Source organism: Lethenteron reissneri, chromosome 49 (assembly GCF_015708825.2).
Source record: "Lethenteron reissneri isolate LAM-NWPU_2019-01 chromosome 49, ASM1570882v1, whole genome shotgun sequence".
Lineage (NCBI taxonomy): Eukaryota > Metazoa > Chordata > Hyperoartia > Petromyzontiformes > Petromyzontidae > Lethenteron > Lethenteron reissneri.
In genome coordinates, this window is record NC_083827.1 from 10,485,081 (window position 1) to 10,509,029 (window position 23,949).

The window sequence follows — 23,949 nt, forward strand, 5'->3', positions numbered from 1 at the left end:
CGGGCGCAGCACAGGCTAGAGAAGAGATGGAGTGATGTGGTACAGGAGGATGTGGAGCTGAGTGGACTTGCCGACGATTGGTACCAGCAGTGCCAAGATCGGATTCTGTGTAGGAGGCTCGTGAAGGACGCTGCTGCTGCTGGGCAGTGGGAGGCAGTCTCCATGCAACACAAGCGGGGGACGGACGAGCGACGCTCACAACAACGGTCGGAGCGCCAGGTGGTTAAAATACAGAAAAAACCTAAGAATACAGCATGGAACCCAAGTGGTGCATCTGCAGTCATCTCAGTCAATCCATGGCAACTGCGTCTGTCCCGTGAACACATGTCAGCGAGCCTTCGACACTTCATGCGGATTAGAAGTGCACCTAGCCTGGCACAAGCGCCGCGATGACTTCACAGACACTTAGTTGAGAATGGCCGCTGTTCTTGTTCTAATGTTGTCATTATGGGGAGCGGTAGTGCACTGCGCTACGAACCCGGCCATCCGAGTTCGATTCTCGCTCACGACAAAATATCACTGGGTCTCCCCTAGGTCGACTCAGCCACATGTGAGCACCCGGCGCGATGCACAAACATCATAACCAGGGAGACAAAGGCGGCTGGGGGTGGGTGGTCGTTCCGGCTACACCCATTCGTGCGCCGTTCCGGTCTTTGTAGATGCCGTTCGCTAAAAATCCCTTGCCCCATCGGCCTGCGTAGGCTACACGGGATGGAGTGAGACCTTTGTTTGTGTGTGTATCTCTGAACGTGTATCATCTGTGTGTGTGTGTATCTCGTGTGTGTGTGGGTGAAGTGAAATGAGCACAGATAGGGTGCACGGGGACAAATATAAATCATCAAGTATCTCGAGCGGCGCTATGGTCGCCTCGCATGAAGAAAGCGGCGCGCGAGGAATTTGCTTACGAATTGGGGGGGTGGGGTGGGGGGCCGCGTGTGTTTTATCTGCACATTTATGGCCACCGAGATAATGAGCCAAAGTTTTGAGAAATAAAATAAATAAATACAGAGAGAGAGAGAGAGCGACATGGCCACAGCCACGGCGCGCGGCATGCAAATCTGATGTGTGCCGTGAATATCAAGTGACGTTAGCGGCCACTCAGAGAGAAGGAGGAGGAGAGAGGAGGAGGAGGAGGGAGGCGGCCGAGGCGCTATCTCCGCATGACTATTCATAAGCAAATGAGCTGCGAGTTTTTTGGGGCTGATGACTGGGCCGCCTGTTAGCGGCAGATTAGCGGCGCTGCTCCGCGCCGCACGCACGGCGGAGATAGCGCGACGCGCACTTCTCCGCGGGTTACACGGCGCTGGATCTCATTAGTGGCTGCCCTCCCCCTCCTCCCTCCCCCTCCAGCCCCCCCCCCTCCACCCCCCCCCCCCTCTGCCCCTGCTACCTCCCGCCAGCGCGCTACCAAAATAGAGATATTTGACGCACGGACGGAACGGCGCACAGACGCCACGACCGGCCGCCGCGTGGCCAGCCTCATTAGCATGTTCACGAGCTCTGTAATTAAGTGAAATGTTAAGCGAAGGACATTTTGCACTGCGAGTGGGGGCCCCGTGGCCAGTGGGGGCCGCGTGGGGGCGGGCCGTGTCCTGCTATGAAATCAATCCGGAGGCGCCGCTTTTGTTGTCGAGGGGGGAGGAGGGGGGGGGAGAAACAAAGCAGCTCGGGGTGAGGGGTGCGAACGTGGCTGGGGCTTTACTCCTACCCCTCACACCCAGTGGCGGCTCCAATGACAATGCCGATATCTCCCCCCCCACCCCCAGCTAACACACACACACCACACAACGCACCACAACACACACACACCGCACACACACCGCACACACTACACACACCACACAACACACACACTACACACACACTACACACACACCACACACACCACGCTACCTCCCGCCGGATCAGACCCCCCTTGCTCGCACCGGGGTCACCTGCAAAAAGCGGGACGCCGACTCAAGACCCCACGCGTGGGGTCGCGATGGGGTGTGGGGGGGGGGCTCGGGGTGGGGGGGGCGAGTTGTGCATTGCGATTCTTCACGCAATGCTTAATCCTCAAGCGCCGGGGACTCGCTTTGAACCCCCTCGCCCCACCCACCGCGAGATGCAGATGGGGGGTGGGGGGGAGGTGGTGTGGGGAGCGCCACTTCAAGTGTACCCCCCACCACCACCACCGCCCCCCACCACCCCCCCCCCACCACCCCCCACGTGTCCCCCCCCTCCCAGCCCGCCACCCCCAACTCCCCCTGCGGCCACTAACGCGACGAGGGGGGCCCCACACGGAGCGCGACATTGATTCCGCGTGATCCCTATTCCCTGCTGCCTGCAGCGTGGCTCCTGAGACACGATCCCTTCTCATTGATCCCTCCTCCACGACCCGCAAACTCGCCCAGTGCAAGGCCCCCGCATCCACCACGCCCTGATCCCTCCTCGTCCTCCATACACGACGGCCCTCCTCCTCCTCCGCGATCTTTAATCCCGGATACAGAATCCTGTATCCACGATCCCTAATCGATGATCCCCGCTTACTGAGCCCTGATAAATGATCCCCCCTGTCAATGACCCCCTCCCCGCTCGCTGACCGCTGCTGCCCGCGTGATTGAGGCTGCGGGCAGCAGGGGGCGACGTCGGCTCAGCGATGCGCGGTGACGCCCAGAGGCGGCGAGACGGTCAGCCACAGCCTCAGCCACAGCCTCACCCGCTCACGACACCCAACGCGGACCGCAACGGCGACAACCACAGCCACCAACGCGAACGCAACCATAGCCACCGCACTATCGAACACAGCCACAGCCATAGCCACCACACTATCGCGAACACAGCCATAGCCACCACACTATCGCGAACACAGCCATAGCCACCACACTATCGCGAACACAGCCATAGCCACCACACTATCGCGAACACAGCCATAGCCACCGCACGATCGCGAACACAGCCATAGCCACCACACTATCGCGAACACGGCCATAGCCACCACACTATCGCGAACACAGCCATAGCCACCACACTATCGCGAACACAGCCATAGCCACTACACTATCGCGAACACAGCCATAGCCACCACACTATCGCGAACACAGCCATAGCCACCACACTATCGCGAACACAGCCATAGCCACCACACTATCGCGAACACAGCCATAGCCACCACACTATCGCGAACACAGCCATAGCCACCACACTATCGCGAACACAGCCATAGCCACCACACTATCGCGAACACAGCCATAGCCACCACACTATCGCGAACACAGCCATAGCCACCACACTATCGCGAACACAGCCATAGCCACCACACTATCGCGAACACAGCCATAGCCACCACACTATCGCGAACACAGCCATAGCCACCACACTATCGCGAACACAGCCATAGCCACCACACTATCGCGAACACAGCCATAGCCACCACACTATCGCGAACACAGCCATAGCCACCGCACTATCGCGAACGCAACCATAGCCACCACACTATCGCGAACAAAGCCATAGTGCTGGCCACGACACTCGCACAGCTCACATCCCGACCCGTAACTGCGCAACGCCAATCCCAACTCCAACCCGTTTACAACTCCAGTACCATTCCCCCTATCCACTGCACTGACCCTACCACAAACGCCGTCTAGAAGCAGCCCTCCTGCACACGCTGCCCGCTATTACCCTCGCCTCCTCCCCCCTCTGCACCCCGTCCCCTGTCCTCTCCCCGACAAGGCTACCCGACTAAGACGGTGGCTTCGGAGACGTCACTTGCGATCGGACTGGTGATTATAATTGTCGGAGAGCAGCGCCATCACCCGCGGGGTCCCGTCACACTCACGTCCCACGCACGGCCCCGTCTCACGCGTCTCACGCGTCCCACGTACGACTCGTGCCCAAGTCGCTTCCCGTCTCGCACTCGGCACGCGCCCAGACTCGTTCCGCCCCGGGACAGACGGAGGCCGGCAGCAGCGGGAGCCACCTGCGCAGGTGATCACGCAAATACTCATGAATATAAATATATAACCCCACAATCCGCCTCCTTTACATATCGGGGTCTCCGCATCTACAACCCCACGAGGATGATGATGATGTGCACCTCTCATCGGCCTCGTCACGACATTGTCAGCGGCATTGGTTCAACCCACGAAAAACTCCGCACCGGTTTTGGCATTCAGTGGCTCGTCAGCAGTCAGACTCGCTTGAACCAATCCTGCAGGTCGTTGTCTCGCTTGAACCAATCCTGCATGGATGGGTCCTGGTTTACTGCTGATGAGACCCTGGTGATTATAACGATGCAACTTCAACCCTCACGATGATGCTTGGAAGGCCGAATGTGCTGCACAAGAAGCCACAAAAACTCCTCCTCGCAGAAGCCTGGCGCACGAGCTCCCTGGCTTCGGATCTCACGGACCACCACCCGAACTCGCGACCGCACACAAACTATGGCAACGGCGGCTCTACTCGCCGCTGATGATGATGACGAATGGAAAATTCATTTTAAAAAATCTCCGTTCAGTGGTGCCCAGAACAGAACCCTGGAGCATGAAACGATTCGGCACCGGATTTGCAAATACGGAGGGAGGGAGGCGGAGGTGTCATCGCAGCGATGCTCCGCTCCGCAAGTCACCCTGGGGCGACGACCTCTCAATGTGAACCACAGCTCGCTGTTGCCCTGCAGCGACAGCGACCACACGGCGAAGGACGAGGGGAGAACGCGAGTGATGGTGTTGCTGCTGCTGCAGGTGATTTACTTGGTGTAACGCGAACAGCAACGACTCCGGCGGGAATCATTCCGAGTCGTGCCGGGGCGTCTCTACAGAGGGGGGGGGGGGGCTACCCCCCGCGGCGCGTGGCTGAACGCTGTCTGCCCCCTACCCCCTCCACCCCCACTTGGGATGGGGGGGGGGCGCTGGGGGTGCACGGGAATTTCCCCCCAGGAGAGCGGACGGGGAGGAGGGGGGGGGACGGTGGTTGCTCCGGTGAATTAATCAGACCTCGTCACTCACTCGTCACTCTCACGGCTGTCGGCTCCTGGGAGCTGAGGCTGCCTCGAGCGATAGCCCAACAACAGCAGCCTCAATATAGCAGCAGCATCATAGCAACAACAGCAGCGTCATACCAGCAGCAGCCTCATACCAGCAGCAGCATCATACCAGCAGCAGCTGTAACATCATAAACATCGACACATTCGCCAGTAACACGGCCCTCGTTATGAAACACGCACGCACGTGATCGCCGACGTTTCGGACAATAGCCCAGCTGCAGAGGTATGGGACTTGCTCGCACAGCGCGCTGATGGGTGTCAGGGCATTGAGGGGGGGGGGGGGGAGCTCACCTGGAGAGGTGAGAGGTGGGAGGGAGCGGGGGCAGCTGGGGGCCGGCGACTGTGCTCACTGGGCCATGCTGGGGGGTCCAGACGAATACCCTGGGGGGGGAGGGGGAGCAGAGGGGGTGAGGCAGAGGGGGGGAGCAGAGGAGAAGAGGGGGGGGAGCAGAGTGGGGGGGGCAGATAGGGGGGGGGGTGAGCTCCCTCGTCATGCACAGCGCTGTGAGCCCTGGTGGCTGCGGCTCCCTTCACGATTGTCCCCCCCCCCCGCGCGTGGTCACAGCGACTCGCTCATCCAGGGCCACGTGGCGCTCTCGCACCTGCGGGGGCGCGTGTCTGGGGGGGAGCGGTGGCGCAGCGGTTAGCGCGCCGCGCTACAAAAACGACGAATCCGAATTACATTCAGACAATAATCTGAGCCAGTTCTGGTTGTCCCCTAGATATAGACTCGCCCTTAAATTAGTACCAACTGTGGTGTGCAAACATCAGCACTTGGAGAGACAAAGGTGGTCGGGCAAGGTTCTGCCCGCCCACCCAGTTGTGTGCCGTGTCGGCCTTCAGAGGTGTTACTAACTGCACTTGCCCCAGCAGTCTGTTTGGGCTATACGGGGGATCTTTGTCTTTGTGTGTGAAGATGAGGATCGGTGACGGAGTCACGAACACTGAGACCTGAGTTGGATTCTCAATCACGGTCAACACCAGCAGCGGACCGGTCAGCGTGAACCCGCCTGAGCGCTCTCACTCGCCGTCTCACACAACCCTCACTCTCTCACGCTCTCACTCTCTCACTCTCACTCACTCACACTCTCACACTCTCTCACACTCTCTCACACTCTCTCACACTCTCTCACACTCTCTCTCACACTCTCTCTCACACTCTCTCTCACACTCTCACTCACACTCTCACACAACCCTCACTCTCTCACTCTCTCACTCTCTCACTCTCTCACTCACACTCTCACACTGTCTCACACTCTCTCACACTCTCTCACACTCTCTCACACTCTCTCTCACACTCTCTCTCACACTCTCACTCACACTCTCACACAACCCTCACTCTCTCACTCTCTCACTCTCTCACTCTCTCACTCACACTCTCACACTGTCTCACACTCTCTCACACTCTCTCACTCTCACTCTCTCTCACACTCTCACTCTCTCACTCACACTCTCACACTGTCTCACACTCTCTCACACTCTCTCACTCTCACTCTCTCTCACACTCTCACTCACACTCTCACACTCTCACACAACCCTCACTCTCTCACTCGCCGTCTCACACAACCCTCACTCTCTCACACAACCCTCACTCTCTCACTCTCTCTCACACTCTCACTCACACTCTCACACTCTCACACTCTCACACTCTCACACTCTCTCACACTCTCTCACTCTCTCACTCGCCGTCTCACACAACCCTCACTCTCTCACACAACTCTCACTCTCACACAACCCTCACTCTCACACAACTCTCACACAACTCTCACACAACTCTCACTCTCACACAACTCTCACTCGCACTCTCACACAACCCTCACTCTCACACTCACACTCTCTCACACTCTCACATTGGCTCGCACACAATTCTCACTCGCACTCTCACTTCACACACAACTCGCACCCTCACACAACCCTCACTCTCGCACTCTCTCACACATTGGCTCGCACACAATTCTCACACAACCCTCGCACTCTCTCACTCGACCTCGCCCTCTCACACAACTCGCACGCAACTATCACTCTCACTCACTCTCACACGCACTCTCACACACACACTCACGCACTCCCTCGCACTCTCACACGCACTCTCACACACACTCTCACACGCACTCTCTCTCTCGCACTCTCGCGCATTCGCTCTCGCGCTCCCCAGAGGCCACGGGGAATTCGACTCCATGAGGCACCGCGCGGCTCCTGGGTAGCAGCAGCAGCAGAGAAGGCGGATGAAGCGAAACGGTAAGAAAAACAAGTGCAGCTCCACACGGGGGCCCCGGACGGCACCGGTGCCTCCTCCTCCCTGCGTCTCCCTGCGTCTCCCTGCACCCCTCAACTCCTGCTACTGTCTCCCACTGGTGTCCGCCACCCACCCCCCCCCCCCGTGTCTCCCGCAGCTTCCGAGATCTTCCCGGAGCCTGCACGGAGCCTCCTGGAGCCACGGTGTCCAGGTCCAGGCAGGGCTCCTCTTCCCAACAAAAACACAACGCGTTTCACGTGGCGAAGTATTTGAGGCATTTGAGGTTCTGGCAGCTTCTCCGCCCAAGAGAGAACTACCCAGGGCTACAGCAGCAGCAGCAGCAACATCGTCATCGTCATCATCTCCACGATCATCATCACCACCACCATCATCATCATATGCGCGGCCAAGCTTCTGGACATGAGTGCACGAGGCAGGCACTGATCAAGAGATCTCTGAGACTTCCTGGTGCTCGGTTATTGTGCTTCACGTGGCCTGAGTGTGAAACTTCACCTGGGGGACCTCACCTGGGGGACCTCACCTGGAAGACCCCACCTCACCTGGGGAACCCCACCTGCTTACCCCCCCCCCACCACCACCAAACACTGACCCTGGGATGGATAACATCTGTGAAATACTGGAGCTTTATAGCTCATCGGATTCCTGCAGTATAAATAAACATTCTGATTCTAAGAGACGCCCCTCCCCAATCCCCCCCTCCTCACCCCCCTCCACGCCACGGAACGCCCCCCCCCCCCCCCCCATTCTTCCGAGCCGCTTGGAAGTTCCCCAAGTCCCTTGTTCATGAATATTTCACAGATTTCTCATTTAATGAACCCACGGCGTCTGGCTTTGCCATGAAGCAGAACAGGAATGAAAAATACAAATGTAGCCTGGAAGGGGTGGGGTGGTGGAGGGGTGGAGCGGGGGGTGGAGATGGAGGGGTGGAGCGGGGGGGGGGGAGATGGAGGGGTGGGGGGAGACGGGGGGAGGGGTGGGGGGAGACGAGGGGAGGATGGATGTCAACAGTTTCTCCACAGGTTAATGAGCAGCGTGAAAATAGAAATCAGCGGAAGCCCAAAGACCTTCCCCCACCTCATCGTCACCCTCATCACCCCCCACCACTACGCCCGCCCCCTCCCCCGTGTCCCATAAGCGCACAATCCCCCCCCCCCCCCCATACTTTTGTTTTTTCGGAAACCTTCCACACTGTACAGGTCCGCCCGCTGCGGCCTGGCCCTCAGACACCCGGAGACTTCTTGACGGGCGGAGAGGGCGAGAGGCCGGACTCTGTTGTCGCTGAGTGAACGGGAGCGGTGGCAGTGAGAGCGGGGGAGCCGGGAGGAGCGCACTGACGCAGGTCGGGGCGGATTCCCCACTCCCCCCACTCCCCCCACCACCCCTCCCCACCACCCCTCCCCACCACCCCTCCCCCCACCACCACCCCCACCCCTCCCCACCACCTCCACCTTCACACATAAAACAGATGCAGGCAGCTGCAGCCGGTCGCCGTGATGAAGGGCGGCGTCTCGCTGCGAAATCCACGGCGAAGTCTGGGAGCTGATCTCGCTGCAGAGTAGCAGTCATCATCATCATTATTATTCTCTACAGAAGGCGGAGTCAAGTTTCCAGTAGGGGATGGGGAGCGAGGGGGGGTCAATGCCACCATCCCCATCTATTGACCCCCCCCCCCTCCCCCTTTGATCATCCCTCACCAGGCAGCCCCAATCCCCACGCCGCTCCCTGATCCCGATTGTCCCTGATGCTTCCCTTCCACCGAGGTGAACTCTCTTCGCGTACAGCTCTGATGGTGCGGTTTGCTGCTGGCCGCTTGGCGTTTGGGGGACCTTTGGACAAGCGAGCTGAAACTAACCGCGATTTACAATTAAAATAACAGCGCGGCAAGCCCCTGGCTTCACTCACACGAGTCCTCCTCACTCTCTATCCACTGCTGGATGGGGTGCCTCCCCCATGCTGAGCGGGGGTTATTCGACCATACTTCACCACGCAGGTCAGCACGGGTCGGATGACAGCGGAGACAAACAGCCGCGGAAACATAGACGTACAGTACTGTACAACAATGTATTTACACCATTGGAACCTCCTTTGCCAGTAGCAAAATATAATTATTGGGTTTTACCCTTTTATCTGGCAACAAAACTGACACCTTTTTTACAAGGAGTCAAAAACCAATTATCATATTTTGCTACTGGCAAATGAGGTTCCAATGGTGTAAATGCTTACCCCGAGCTCTCATACTCTGATGGTGCATTGTCTTTGAGTTGTGCGCCTTTTGGCGTCATCTGGTCCAACACCAGGGTGAGACTAGGCTCTAAAGAAAGCTGTCTCGGGTGTGGACCAATCAATTTCAAAGACCGTGCATACATTATCAGAGTTATGTTTTTGTTTGCATTCCGACCGCAGGTATTGTGGTCAATGCAAACATGACTCCTTGTAAAAAAAGGTCAGTTTTGTTTCCAGGTAAAAAAACTTGTCATTATTAACAATGCATTTGTTTTGCTGCGCTGGTCCTCTGATGCCAGTCACTCAGCCGTGCAGTCCGTGGCCTATAGCACCTGCTATAAGCACCGTCCAGGTTGAAACCTGCTTAGCTTTCGAGATCCTGCATATCCCGGGCTGTACGGGGTATGCAGACAAAGACAAAGATCCCGCCCCCCTCGTTGCCTCAACATACTTGTGGGCCAAGTGCTGTTAGCGAGCACCTCGGCAGGCCCACACGGCACACAAGGGTGGCCACTAGCAACGCCCGGCCGCCTTTGTCTTCCTAGTGGCAGAGACACCGCACTACGGACTCATTTGAGGCTGAGTCGACCTAGGGGAGGCCCAAGATTATGAATAATCGTCACCGGCGTTGCGGCCATGAGCGGAAGGCGCTGGGTTCGGAGTGTAACTCACTAACCGCTGCGCCACCGCTCCCCACACGCGGCGGAGTCGCACACAGAGCCCCATGCGTAGACTTGGCTAACAGGGCTCAGAGTGGCATATCCCCACTCGGTTTGACTATCACCACCATCATTACCATCATTACCAACGTTATCACCATAGCCATCATTACCATCATCACCACCATCATTACCAACGTTATCATCACCATCGTCATCATTACCATCATCACCACCATCATTACCAACGTTATCATCACCATCGTCATCATTACCATCATCACCACCATCATTACCAACATTATCATCACCATCGTCATCATTACCATCATCACCACCATCATCACCACCATCATTACCAACGTTATCATCACCACCATCATTAACACCATCACCACCATCATTATAATTCCTTGACTTCCACTCCGGTATCACGCCGGCCATCGTGCCCTCGGCTCGCCGTGGCGCGTCCTGCCAACGCGCCACGCGCCTCTCTTCACAGTTCGTGGCGTCCCCATCGGCAAATGAAACCAACCAAACTACTGGTGGAGGGGGGCGGGGGGATACAGATGTCGAGACGTACAGAAGAAGGCGGCAGGGTGTGTGTGTAGGGAGTTGATGTCACCGGGTTTGACTCAAGTCGCACGAGATACCCATCGCTAATTACCCGGCCACGCTCACGGAACAGAGACTGAACATTGTCCCTGGCAGTGCGGAGGGACGCGTGGACTAGAGATGACACGCAGGCCAACGACTTCGTCTCAACTGCTGAGAAGATCTCGTGGGGACTGGGCGGGACGCGTGACGCCTCGAAGGGACGGCGACGGACGACGAGGTGGACAATCACGACGAGGTCGACTATCACGACGGGGTCGACAATCACGACGAGGTCGACTATCACGACGAGGTCGACAAGAGGCCTTCGTCCAGCAGTCGATAGATCGTGGATAGACTATCCACACGCAGCGAGGAATTGAACAAAGCACGGCGATGATCGAGGGGTGTCGGGGGACGGTCAGCCCCCTCCACCCCCACCCCCCGTGCCCCCGCCGACTCCCCCCGGGACGATCTCACGCAGACGCGAATCCCTGACTCTGGAAACACCCGAGAATCTGAGTTGTGACCCGGGGTTCAGAGGTGCCCGTGATGAGCCCGGGCTCGTACGCGACGCCAGGTGATGGTCTCAGCCGCGTGGCGCACACGACGGGAGAGGGGGGGGGGGTGACACTCGGCATTGCCAGCAAGCAGGCCGTGACACAGCCATTCGCACCAAAGTCGTTCTCGCCAGGCTCGAGCCTGCTCAGCTTGCGAGACCTTGTCCACATCCAACCGCGCTCCGGGGTGAACGATCTGGTCGAATGAAACGCCCTTGCGCAGATCGCGATAACACGGTCTGTGTGTCGACGGGTCACGTCCGTGCCACGCACAGCAGCAGCAGCTCGGTGTCACGCGCGCGCGGCCCGCTGCGTTCACTCCTCGAGGGGACCCGGGGCCCAACCTCAACTGCGTCGGGTTGGGGCGCGCGTCGCGACCCACGTGGTCCGGACCCCCCCCACCCCCCCCCCACGTTTGTGGGGAATAGGAGCAGCACGCGGATCACGGCGTGCGGCGTGGAAGCGGCACGACCCTCACCCCCACCCCGCCCCTACCCCCCACCCCGCCCCTACCCCCCACCCCGCCCCTACCCCCCACCCCGCCCCTACCCCCCACCCCGCCCCTACCCCCCACCCCGCCCCTACCCCCCACCCCGCCCCTACCCCCCACCCCGCCCCTACCCCCCACCCCGCCCCTACCCCCCGCTGGGGCTGCAGGCGGCACGCGGCTTTCTGCTGCTGCTGCTGCTGCCCGTGCAGTCACCCACTCGCACACCGGCAACCCGCACTCGCCCATCGTCCCCACAGTTCCCTCATTCGTTCAGTGATTCATTCATCAATGGATTCATTCATCAATGGATTCATTCATTGAAGCGTTCGTACTTTCGCCCGCATCTCCTCGTATACATCCATGTATTTATTTGGAGTGGTTGTATCACTCTTATCATTTTGCGTCCAACTAGGACCCCATAGCGTAGAGGGATAGAGGAAATCACCCAGCAGCATTGACTCGAGCGAGCCCGACTCTGCTGATGATGAGACACAGCTGATGAGACACTGCTGATGATGATGAGACACTGCTGATGAGACACTGCTGATGATGATGAGACACTGCTGATGAGACACTGCTGCTGATGATGATGATACACTGCTGATTAGAGACTGCTGATGAGACACTGCGTGTCAGAAGTGGTCCAGAGCAATCCTTGTCTTCAATCAATGCTGCGGAGCCTGGGTGGACTCTGCTCATGGTGGAGATTCACGGTTCTCCCGGCAGCTCGGAGACAACAAAACCAACACCGCGGGTCACGGTTCGGCCTCACGCGGCAGGGGGTGAGGGTCAGGATGGGGGGGCATTCCCCGCGTCTCTGTGCTCCACCCAGGGCATCCCCTTCTCCGGGTCAGGAGGTCAACCTCAACGATGCCGTTGACGCCAGCGCCTCTCGCCGCCGTCGCTTCCTTCCCTCTGCTGCATCCTGCAGTTGCCACGCGGTCAACACGCCACCTCCACGCCACCTCCACGGCTCCGCTCGCTCTCGCGGTCTACTCCCGCGCCTCCGGTTGGCGCGGTTGGCTACGTACGGTGCGAAAGAAGTCCGACATGCCCGCAGGACGCAAACTGCAGCTCGCGCCGCCCCTGCTGCTCCTTGCCGCTGCAATCGACTTTGTAACCCGCGGCGGCCAAAGCACAGACGGGGAAGGCGGCCAGAGCCGGCGCTGCCAACTCGACATTGAGCAGCCCCTCCCCCCCGGTGGTCCTGCTTGGGGATGTTTGCCAACTCCGTTCATGAGTGTTGACACGGTTGACATATCCTTCAAGGATTGATCTCACACTCTGACCAACACCACCAGCAACACCAACACCACCAACACCCACGAACACCACCACCAACACCACCACCACCAACACCACCAACACCACCAACACCACCACCAACACCACCACCAACACCACCACCAACACCACCAACACCACCACCAACAACACCAACACCACCACCACCTGCCTGGTCTTCTCTTCCCGTCGTTTGCCGACTGCCCGGTGCCCCAACCCATTGCCTGTCCCTTGTCACCTGCCCCGCTCCTCCACCCCCTCCACTGTGCTGCCGTGTCCCACTCACCACTCCCCTTCCCCCTTGCTGATCACATCCACACCGCTTTCTAGCAGCATCATCATCATCATCAGCAGATACACTATCATCATCAGCTGATACACTCTCATCATCATCATCAGCAGATACACTCTCATCATCATCATCAGCAGATACACTCTCATCATCATCATCATCAGCAGATACACTCTCATCATCATCATCAGCAGATACACTCTCATCATCATCAGCTGATACACTCTCATCATCACCATCAGCTGATACACTCTCATCATCATCATCAGCAGATACACTATCATCATCAGCAGATACACTCTCATCATCATCATCAGCAGATACACTATCATCATCAGCTGATACACTATCATCATCATCAGCAGATACACTCTCATCATCACCATCAGCAGATACACTCTCATCATTACCATCAGCAGATACACTATCATCATCACCATCAGCAGATACACTATCATCATCATCAGCTGATACACTCTTATCATCATCATCAGCTGATACACTCTCATCATCACCATCAGCAGATACACTATCATCATCATCAGCTGATACACTCTCATCATCATCATCATCAGCTGATACACTCTCATCATCACCATCAGCAGATACACTCTTATCATCACCATCAGCAGATACACTCTCATCATCATCATCAGCTGATACACTCTCATCATCATCAGCAGATACACTCTCATCATCAGCAGCAGCAGATACACTCTCATCATCATCATTATCAGCAGCAGATACACTCTCATCATCATCAGAAGCAGATACACTCTCATCATCATCATCAGCAGATACACTCTCATCATCATCATCAGCAGATACACTCTCATCATCAGCAGATACACTATCATCATCATCAGCAGATACACTCGCATCATCATCATCAGCAGATACATTATCATCAGCAGATACACTATCATCATCACCAGCAGATACACTATCATCAACATCATCAGCAGCAGATACGCTAGCATCATCATCATCATCAGCAGATACACTAGCATCATCATCAGCAGATACACTATCATCATCATCAGCAGCAGATACACTATCATCATCAGCAGCAGCAGATACACTATCATCAGCAGATACACTATCATCATCAGCAGATACACTATCATCATCATCAGCAGCAGATACACTATCATCATCATCCGCAGATACACTATCATCATCATCAGCAGCAGCAGATACACTATCATCATCATCAGCAGCAGCAGATACACTATCAGCATCGTCATCCTCATCAGGAGCAGGAGCCGACACGCCAGATATGACATCGCTGCGTCTAATCCCGCACCTTGATAAGAGCTTACCGAGAGCTTACAAAGATCTTACAAAGAGCTTATAAAGATATTACCAAGAGCTTACCAAGATCTTAGCGAGAGCTTACAAATATATTACCAATAGCTTACCAAGAGCTTACCAAGAGCTTACCAAGAGCTTACCCAGATATCCCCGTGACCGAGACTTTTGGCATTTGAAGTCGGAATCCCAACCGGCCACCGACCAGTCGAATTGTCATCATCGTGAGCAGTAGCAGCAGCAACATCATCATCATCGGCAGCAATAGCAGCAGCATCATCATCATCGGCAGCAGCAATAGCAGCAGCAGCAGCATCATCGGCAGCAGCAGCATCATCGGCAGCAGCATCACCATCATCGGCAGCATCACCAGCATCACCATCACCATCACCGGCAGCATCATCAGCAGCAGTAGCAGCAGCAGCATCATCTAGCAGCAGCAGTATCGCAGCGCGCGGCGTTTCCCGTTGGCGGCACAAGCACGCGGGGCTGCTCCTCGCATCCGTCAGCAGGACGGGCAGGAAGGGCGCGCGGGGCCTCCTCCTGCCGGCAGCGGGACAATGGGACCCGGGCACGGGGGGGGTCACAGCCTGGGGGGGGGGTCACAGCCGTAGAGCCACAATCGGTGCGGTCTCCACATGGCTCCACCATCTGAGTCTCTGTCTCTCACAGCGCCTGCCGACCATTCCACATGGCGGGAGCCCGGTGCTACTCACACTCACACACACGCTTGTGTACAAGGCAAAGATTCCTCCATCTCGCCTCGAAGTGTTAGAGCGAGTGCTGTTAGCGAGCACCTAGCAAGGCCGGCACGGGACACGAGGAGGTGGGTGGCTTACACCACGCCCGGCCGCCTTTGTCTCCTCACTGGTGATGTTTACACGCCAGGTACTCATTTGAGGCTGAGTCGACCTAGGGGAAGCGCAGGACCGGTTCAGATAATCGTCACTGGTGCTGGCCGTGAGCGGGAATAGAACTCGGGTCTCTGGGTTCGTAGTCGCAGCGCGCTAACCGCTACACTACTTCTCCACACACAAAGACAACATACAAACATCCCCTGTATAGCCTTAACAGACTGTTGGGGCAAGTGCTGTTAGCGAGCGCCTATTAACGCTTACGCGTCTGATGACCCCTGACCTTTATAGATAACCCCACCCCCCGACTTCGTCTGATGGCCCCATTAACTTGCATGTTGACCTCTGACCATAAACCGACGACCCACACGAGCTTTCCCACACCTTCCCGATGACCCCTGACCCCGTCTGCTGACCCCTGCCTCGCGTGCTACCGCATGACCTCGCTGTGACCCCAGGAAGCCGCTCAGCGAGTGAAGCCGAGCGGAGAATGTTGAATGTGAATTGTTGAATCTTAAATGTGAAATGTGAAATGTTAATGAATGTTGGATGCATTGCCAGGGAGAGAGCTGCCTCGCCACATGGGACAGCTCCTCATTGACACCCTCCTCGCTGACACTCACTAATACACTCGCATGCTAACACACTCCCTGCCTAACACACTCACTGATACACTCCCTGGCTCACACACTATCAATCACTAACACTCTCCCTGCGTGAGTGTGAGTGGGAAATATGTGTGAGTGTCAATGAGTGTGAGAATGAATGAGTGAGAGTGTGTGTGAGTGAGTATGTGTAAGTATGTGTGGGAGTGAATGAGATAGTGTGAGAGTGAATGAGAGTGTGAGTGAGAGTAAAAGTGAGAGTGTGAGTGAGTGAGTGTAAGTGTGAGTGTGTGAGTGAGTGTAACTGAGTGAGTGTGTGAGTGTGAGTGAGTGGTGAGTGAGAGTGTGTGTAAGTGAGTGAGAGTGTGCGTGAGTGAGTGTGTGAGTGAGTGAGAGTGAGTGTGTGAGTGAGTGTGTGTGAGTGAGTGTGAGTAAGTGAGTTAGTCTGAGTGGTGAGTGAGTGAGGGTCACCCTGGGTCAGAAGAAACTCGCGCTCAGAGATTCCACGTCACGCGTGAACTTGGCGACGAGAACGCCGGAGATGCTGAGGGTGACGATGATCCTGCGGCGGTTGCCGTCGCGGCCCCAACGACGATGATTACGATCGTGACGCTGCTGCTGCTGCTGCTGACAAACTAAATTGTGGTTCCCCTGAAGACGCCACTGCTGATGACGATGGTGGCGGTGACTCCGCTGATGATGAAAAGCGAGGGCAGCTCTCGCGAGGCCTCCACCCGCACTCGACTCGCACCGCGAGATCCTCGCGAACTTCAAAGGGAACTCAGCCGACACCGCTGGAGGGGAGGGAGGGAAGTTGGGCGGCGATCTGGACACGATTCCCACTCTGCCCTTCGCTCGGGAGTCAACGACTGCCGCTGCTGCTGCCGCTGCCGCCGCTGCCGCCATGTGGGGGGAGGCAACACGTGGGGTCGGCACGCGAGGCTGGCGGGCCCACGAAGTGACGAGCAGACGATGTCGGGCGCAGGTGGCGAGGAGATGGGAGATGCAATGATGAGATTGGGCCACGAGGCGATGGTTGATGTGGCGATTTCTGGACTCGCTGTCCACTGAGCGAGTTCACGACTCACTGTCACTCGCACGGACCCCTCCACGCGCCATCAGTCTCTGCGTCTGCGAGGCAGAGCTCGTGAGAGACCAGGCGTGGGAACTCGATCGGGGGTCCGTCTTCAAGACCGCGCGCGGCACTGAGAAGCCTCGAAGGTGCCAGGTCTGAGCGGGTCACAGCATCATTCGGTCACGGATCCCACGGGGGCCGTAGAGTCACCGAGCCTCCGGTTCAGGGGGGGTCACGGATTCACGAGCGAGACGCGCTTTGTGTGCACCCAGCAGGGCCTCGCGTGCATCCGTGGGTCGCGAGGTCGCAGACTAATTGTCATCAGGAAGAACAAATCACGGGGGGGGGGGGGGGGGTGGTAACTGAATCTGGGAATCAAGAGATCACCAAATTACGTGGTCACGGATCCATTGAGCCGTGGGGTCACGAGGTGACTCTCAGTCTCGCGGCGTTCAAGTTGACCTCTCACCAGGTGAGAGAAGTCACGAGACCCGCGCAGAGTCGCGTGTGCAAGCCGAGCGTCACCTGGGCCATTCGTCTGCTGCTAACGCGTGGGGAGTGGTGGTGCAGTGGTTAGCGCACTGCACTACGGACCCGGCGACGCGAGTTCGAATACCGCTCACAGGCGACACCGGCGATGAATATCTGAACCTCCCCTAGCTCAACTCAGCCTCAAATGAGTACTTGGCGCGGTGTGTAAACATCGCCGCTGGGGAGACAAAGGCGGCCGGTCGTGGTGCTGGCCGCCCACCCCCTGGCGCGCCGTGCCGCCCTTCGTAGGCGCCACTCGCCATCAGCCTGAGAGTACGAAGCGCTGCTGGGGCCACACGGGGCCGCTTTGTCTCGGTGGCGATCCCACGCGCAATCGGCGCGGCCTCGCGAAATCGCGGAGTCTCCGAGTCACGGGCGGGGGGGTGGGGGGGGGGGGCACGCGGCGTGAAGACCCGAGCGGGGGGAGGAGATTAAAGCCGCGGAAATAGCGCTGAGAACCCCCCCCTTCACCCCCCCGCCCCCCTGCGCTGCCCCCCACCCCCGGTAGCGTCTCCGCGGGCGACGCGAAGTGAGGCTCGGGGCACCCCGCGGGGGACCCCCCCCCGGCCCCCCCCCCCGTGGTTCACACGCCCCACGTCACAGCGCGCTACTGCGCAGCGCATCCCCGGGGGCCCCCACCCTCATCCCCCCCACCCCCCATCCGCCGCGATCCCACGCGCCTGCGAGCGTCACTCCGCACGTGTTCACAATCAGCGCTGATTGGCCACGCGGGAGGGGGGGGGGGCATGGCGGCACCTGCCCGAGACGAGCGCCCCGCTAACAAGGCGATGAAGGGGGTCACGCTCGGCACGGGCGGCCTCCTCGCCTCCCGCACAGCCACCAGGGGCCTCACGCTCGGCCTCCCTGCCGCTCGCCTCGCGCTCGGAGTGATGGGTGAAGGCGCAGCCCTGCAATGCCGCGTCCACGCACCTGCCGACGGAAGGGTCTCCGCTACAGCGGATGGGTGAGTGGTAGGGTAGGTGGATGTGTGAGTATGTGGGTGGGTGTGTGTATGAGTATGTGCGTGGATGGGTGAGTGTGTGTGTGGGTGAATGTGTGAGTATGTGGGTGGGTGTGTGTGTGAGTATGTGGGTGGATGGGTGAGTGTGTGGGTGGGTACATGTGTGAGTATGTGGGTGGGTGGGTGAGTGTGTGTGTGGGTGAGTGTATGTGTGTGGATGGGTGAGTGTGTATGTGTGTGGGTGCGTGTGTGCGTGTGTGAGCGTGCGTGTGTGCGTGTGTGTAGATGTGTGCGTGCGTGTGTGTGCGTGTGTGTAGATGTGTGTGTGTGCGTGTGTGTGCGCGTGTGTGTGTGTGCGTGTGTGTGTGCGTGTGTAGATGTGTGTGTGTGCGCGTGTGTGTGCGCGTGCGTGTGTGTGTAGATGTGTGTGTGCGTGTGTGTGCGTGTCACGGCCGTCACCCGTGACACGCGCGCTCCCTGTGGCCCACGTGCTGGGTGCGGGGAGCGTGCACGGTGAGCGAGGCCACGCTGCCCAGGTCACACGTGGACTGTAGGTAATGTAGTGGTCACACGTGGACTGTATGTACTGCAGTGGTCACACGTGGACTGTATGTACTGTAGTGGTCGCACGTGGACTGTAGGTATTGTCACACTTTGTGATGAATAGCTCATTGATGCTGATGCATTAAAATCACAACCCTCACCCCATAACCCCTTAAACATAACCCCAAACCCTTGATCCCAACCTCAGGCGTGACCCTGACCTTGACCTCATCATGAACTCCATAATGACCTCTGCCAACGGCGCTGACCCCGCCCCCAGCGCAACCATCACCGTGACCCCCACCCTCACTTCTAAGCCCCTCACCCAGGCTACACGTGACCCCGTGACCTGACTGCAAGCTCAGCCCCTCCGTGACCCCGTGACCCCCCGATGCGAGGACCTCAGAGACGGCACGCGCCCCCGCCCCCCCCATCTCCCCGCACTCATCACCCCCCCCCCCCTCTCCACGGGGCCCGCATTCCAGCTGCATACTTGGCCATAGTCACATACCTCACCTCGAGACGGCCCCCCAGGGAGGGTGAGCGCCGTAACTCTTTGAGAGATCTCCCGTTTCTCCCCCCTCGCTCGCTCGCTCTCTTTACTCGCTGGATCTCTCTCTCTCCTCCACTCTCCCTCTCCACTCTCTCTGTGTTACTCTCTCTCTCTCTCTGTTACTCTCTCGTCACTCTCTCTCCTCTCTCTCTCTCTCCACATCCCTCTGCCACTTGGCTCGGTTCCCGATGCCGCTCGGGTCACCAGGTGCTGCTCCGGCTCGAGTGGAACAGTAGCAGCAGTAGCAGCAGTAGCAGCAGCAGTAGCAGCTGCTGCGGTATCAGTAGCAGCAGTAGCAGCAGCTGCGGTAACAGTAACAACAGTAGCAGCAGTAGCAGCAGCAGCAGAAGTAGCGGCAGCCGCGGCAGCAGCATCAGCAGTCGCAGTAGCAGCAGCGGTAACAGGAGCAACAGTAGCAACAGTAGCAGCAGTAGTAGCAGCAGCAGTAGCAGCGGCGGCGAGTGGCAACGTGAGAGAGGAGAGGCTGTATCGGCTATAGCGCCTCGCCAGGCTGACCCCTGCTGAGCCAGGCTGACCCCTGCTGAGCCAGGCTGAGCCCTGCTGAGCCAGGCTGAGCCCTGCTGAGCCAGGCTGAGCCCTGCTGAGCCAGGCTGAGCCAGGCTGAGCCAGGCTGAGTCAGGCTGAGTCAGGTTGAGCCAGGCTGAGTCAGGCTGAGCCCTGCTGAGCCAGGCTGAGCGAGGGATGCGCGCGCGTGCCGCGGGACTAGGATCCGAGAGGCAGAGGCAGGCGCAATGCGCGTCGACGTCTCTGCACTGGGCTTCCCATTGCCCCCCCCCCCCCCCCACGTCTGTTGCTTTGCCTTCGTCAGCAGGCCAATGAGCAGCGTGGTGAGGTCTCGTCGCCTCGTCCCCGCGAACTTCACTCCTCGCACCCGTGACGAGGACTCGGCCTAGCGGCCACGTCGGCTGTCTCGTCTCATCCACGCTGTGTTCAACCACCACCACCACCAGCACCACCACCACCACCATAACCACCACCAGCAGTGTTCAACCACCAGCAGCACCACCACCACCACCAGTGTTCAACCACCACCATCATCACCACCACCAGCAGTGTTCAACCACCAGCAGCACCACCACCACCACCAGTGTTCAACCACCAGCACCAGCACGCTGCAGATTACAACAACGCACTCACCCGCTCACACACACACTCACTCGCTCACACACTCACATTCACACACCCACTCACTCGCTCACACACTCACTCACACACTCACACTCACCCACTCACTCGCTCACACACTCACTCACTCACCAGCTCACTCACCCACCCACTCACCCGCTCACACACACACACTCACACACCCACTCACCCGCTCACACACACATCCACTCACTCATACACCCACTGACCCACTCATACGCACACCCACTGACCCACTCATACACAACAACAACTGCCATTCGCCACTAAGTGGCGGTGACGTCACCACGACGCTTGTGCCAGGCCAAGTGCACCTTGAGGCCACGTGAAGTGTCGAACGCCCGCTGGCAGGAGGTCACCGGGCAGACCCAGCAGGTGCCACGGGTCGACTGACCGAGATGACCAAGATGACTGGCTGATGCACCACCTTTGCCCCCTCATACACACACCCACTGACACACTCACAAACCCACTGACACACTCACTCACCCACCCACCCACTGACCCACTCACAAACCCACTGACACACTCACACACTGACACACCCCCCCACCCACTCATACACACACCCACTGACCCACTCACTCACAAACCCACTGACACACACACACACCCAGCCACCAAACTGCAGGCTACCTCACTTCTCTTGCTGCATCTTCCCTCGCTCTGCTCCACTTTGGAAATCTCTCCTCCCATGATCGTCATCATTGTCTTAAAATCACAAGCTTGCTCAATTCAAGATACGTGATACACTTCTCGTATCTATGACATCTCTAATGATGATGCGTGTTGCTGGTCGCTTGGCGTCTTGCGCCTTGAGTCTGTGCTCAGCAACTGCGTGAAAAATAAAACAAAATAAACCAGGGAGTGTAAAACTACTAAACTATTTCAATTTTTTATATTTATTCAGAAGCAATCTGGCCACAAATAATAGCTCAACGCAGTAGCTCGTCACGTGCAAATGTATAGCAGCAGCCAAAGACTTTAGACGCGTGGTGATGTTGATTCTAAATGTGGAGGGAAAACCCGGAGGACCCCGAGAAAAATCCACGCGACCACGGAGAGAGAGAGAGAGACACGCAAACTCCAAATATACAGCAGGCATCGTCAGGGTCGGGATAGAACCCACGACCTCCTCTACACCAGGCGAGGTAGTTAACATCTCCTAGCCACCGCGATGATGATGAGAGAGAGACACGCAAACTCCAAATATACAGCAGCAGGCGTCGTCAGGATCGGGATAGAACCCACGACCTCCTGTACACCAGGCGAGATAGTTAACATCTCCTAGCCACCGCGATGATGATGGTAAGAGAGAGATACGCAAACTCCAAATATACAGCAGCAGGCGTCAGGGTCGGGATAGAACCCACGACCTCCTGTACACCAGGCGAGGCAGCTAACATCTAGCCACCGTGGCGCCCAGGTAATGACTCCCACGAGTACCCCCCCCCCCCGTGCAAACCGTGGCCTCCACCCCTCCACCTGGGCCCCCCATCCCTCCCCCCAGACCCCTCCACACCCTGACAGACCCCTCCACACCCCGACAGACCCCCCCAGACCCCTCCACACCCCGACAGACCCCATCAAAGCTGAACGCGACGCGCTCGTCACGCGCGGAGACCCTCATGCTCTGCACAGTGGCGACCACGTGATCAGCGGCGCGCGCACTGCTGGATGAGGGCCGTCGCGGGTCGTGCGGCCGTTGTTTGACCATACTTCACCACACTTCACCACACTTTACCACACTTCACCATACTTCACCAGCGCTTGCCAGTGCGGCGGGAGAGGGAAGGGAGGGATGAGGGAGGGGGCGTGGCCGAGGGAGCATACGAGTACAGTACAACATTTAACTCGCCGCGTTTGAGCTTTAAAAGCCACGACGTGCCCCCCGCTGCAAACCCATAGCACCTGCACAGCATGCATCCTGATCGCCCATCCGAGCCCTATCCAGGCTGAGCCCCGCTGAGCTTCCGACACGTGTCAAGGTGGCCGCGATGCCGGTGACCCGCTCACGGGCTTGGACTGATTCACGAATCGGCGCTCTCCTCGTTCATCGCGCGGCACACGGCAAGGGTCACGAGGCGGGGGAGCGGTGGCGCTGTGGTTAGCGCAGCGGCGCGCTGTGACCCCCCCCTCCCCCCGGCTGCTGTGGGGGATGTCAGAGGCGAGGGTGACGTGAGCGGCCGGCGTGGCGAGGTTTGGGTGAGAAGCAAACCGACACGCGCCACGGAGACACTCGCCAAGCAGTGGAGTCGCGAAGAGATTTTAGTGCAGTTCGCTCCCACGCACATGAACTCTCGCGCACATGAACTCTCGCGCACATGAACTCTCAAACACCTGAACTCCCAAACACCTGAACTCCCACGCACATGAACTCTCGCGCACATGAACTCTCGCGCACATGAACTCTCAAACACCTGAACTCCCACGCACATGAACTCTCGCGCACATGAACTCCCAAACACCTGAACTCCCACGCACATGAACTCTCGCGCACATGAACTCCCACGCACTTGAACTCCCACGCACGTGAACTCCCGCGCACATGAACTCCCGCGCACCTTGATGGAGGAGTCGGCGCAGGAGCCCCCAGAGCCGCGAGGAGCAAAACTCCACCACCTCCTCCTCCTCCTGCTGCTGCTGCCGCCGCTGCTGCGGGGAATGGTGCTGCACAGCAAGAACTGAAGCAGCGACACTTCCCCTGCTGCTGCTGCTGCGCGTGAGACGCGGCTCCCCGATGCCCCCCCCCCCACGCGCCGGCTTTCCCCCCACCCCTCCCACTCCTCCCCTCAGTCCTCCCCCTCCTCCCCCCAGTCCTCCCCCGCCACCTCCTCAAGTTGAGCTCATCATCACCAGTCACAGCCAATAGGAGCAGCGGGAACTCCCCCCCCAACTCCCATTCCCTGCCCCAGCCCCTCCCCCCAGCGCCCAGCCCCTCCCCCCAGCGCCCAGCCCCTCCCC

The 23,949-nt window shown here is 58.3% G+C and overlaps 1 protein-coding gene and 1 long non-coding RNA gene across 3 annotated transcripts in view; one reads left to right on the top strand and one right to left on the bottom strand.

Annotated features, from left to right (window-relative positions):
• Window positions 1–7,899, top strand: part of LOC133354819 (uncharacterized) — a 34,226-nt gene extending 26,327 nt beyond the window's left edge. Inside the window, exons 6-9 of the long non-coding RNA XR_009756629.1 lie at window positions 3,715–3,969; window positions 5,943–6,020; window positions 7,182–7,264; window positions 7,420–7,899. This is a non-coding gene — a long non-coding RNA (uncharacterized LOC133354819). The remainder of the gene's footprint in view (window positions 1–3,714; window positions 3,970–5,942; window positions 6,021–7,181; window positions 7,265–7,419) is intronic.
• The window catches only part of LOC133354818 (uncharacterized), a 45,702-nt gene extending 22,046 nt beyond the window's left edge, over window positions 1–23,656 (bottom strand). The window contains exons 1-2 of one of the 2 annotated variants that reach the window (XM_061571962.1): window positions 23,550–23,656; window positions 5,318–5,407 (exon numbers count right to left, since the gene is read on the bottom strand). The gene's annotated coding sequence lies outside the window, so the exon portion shown is untranslated. The remainder of the gene's footprint in view (window positions 1–5,317; window positions 5,408–23,549) is intronic. The other variant, XM_061571963.1, reaches the window with a different exon arrangement.
• Between the last annotated feature and the right edge of the window lie 293 nt (window positions 23,657–23,949).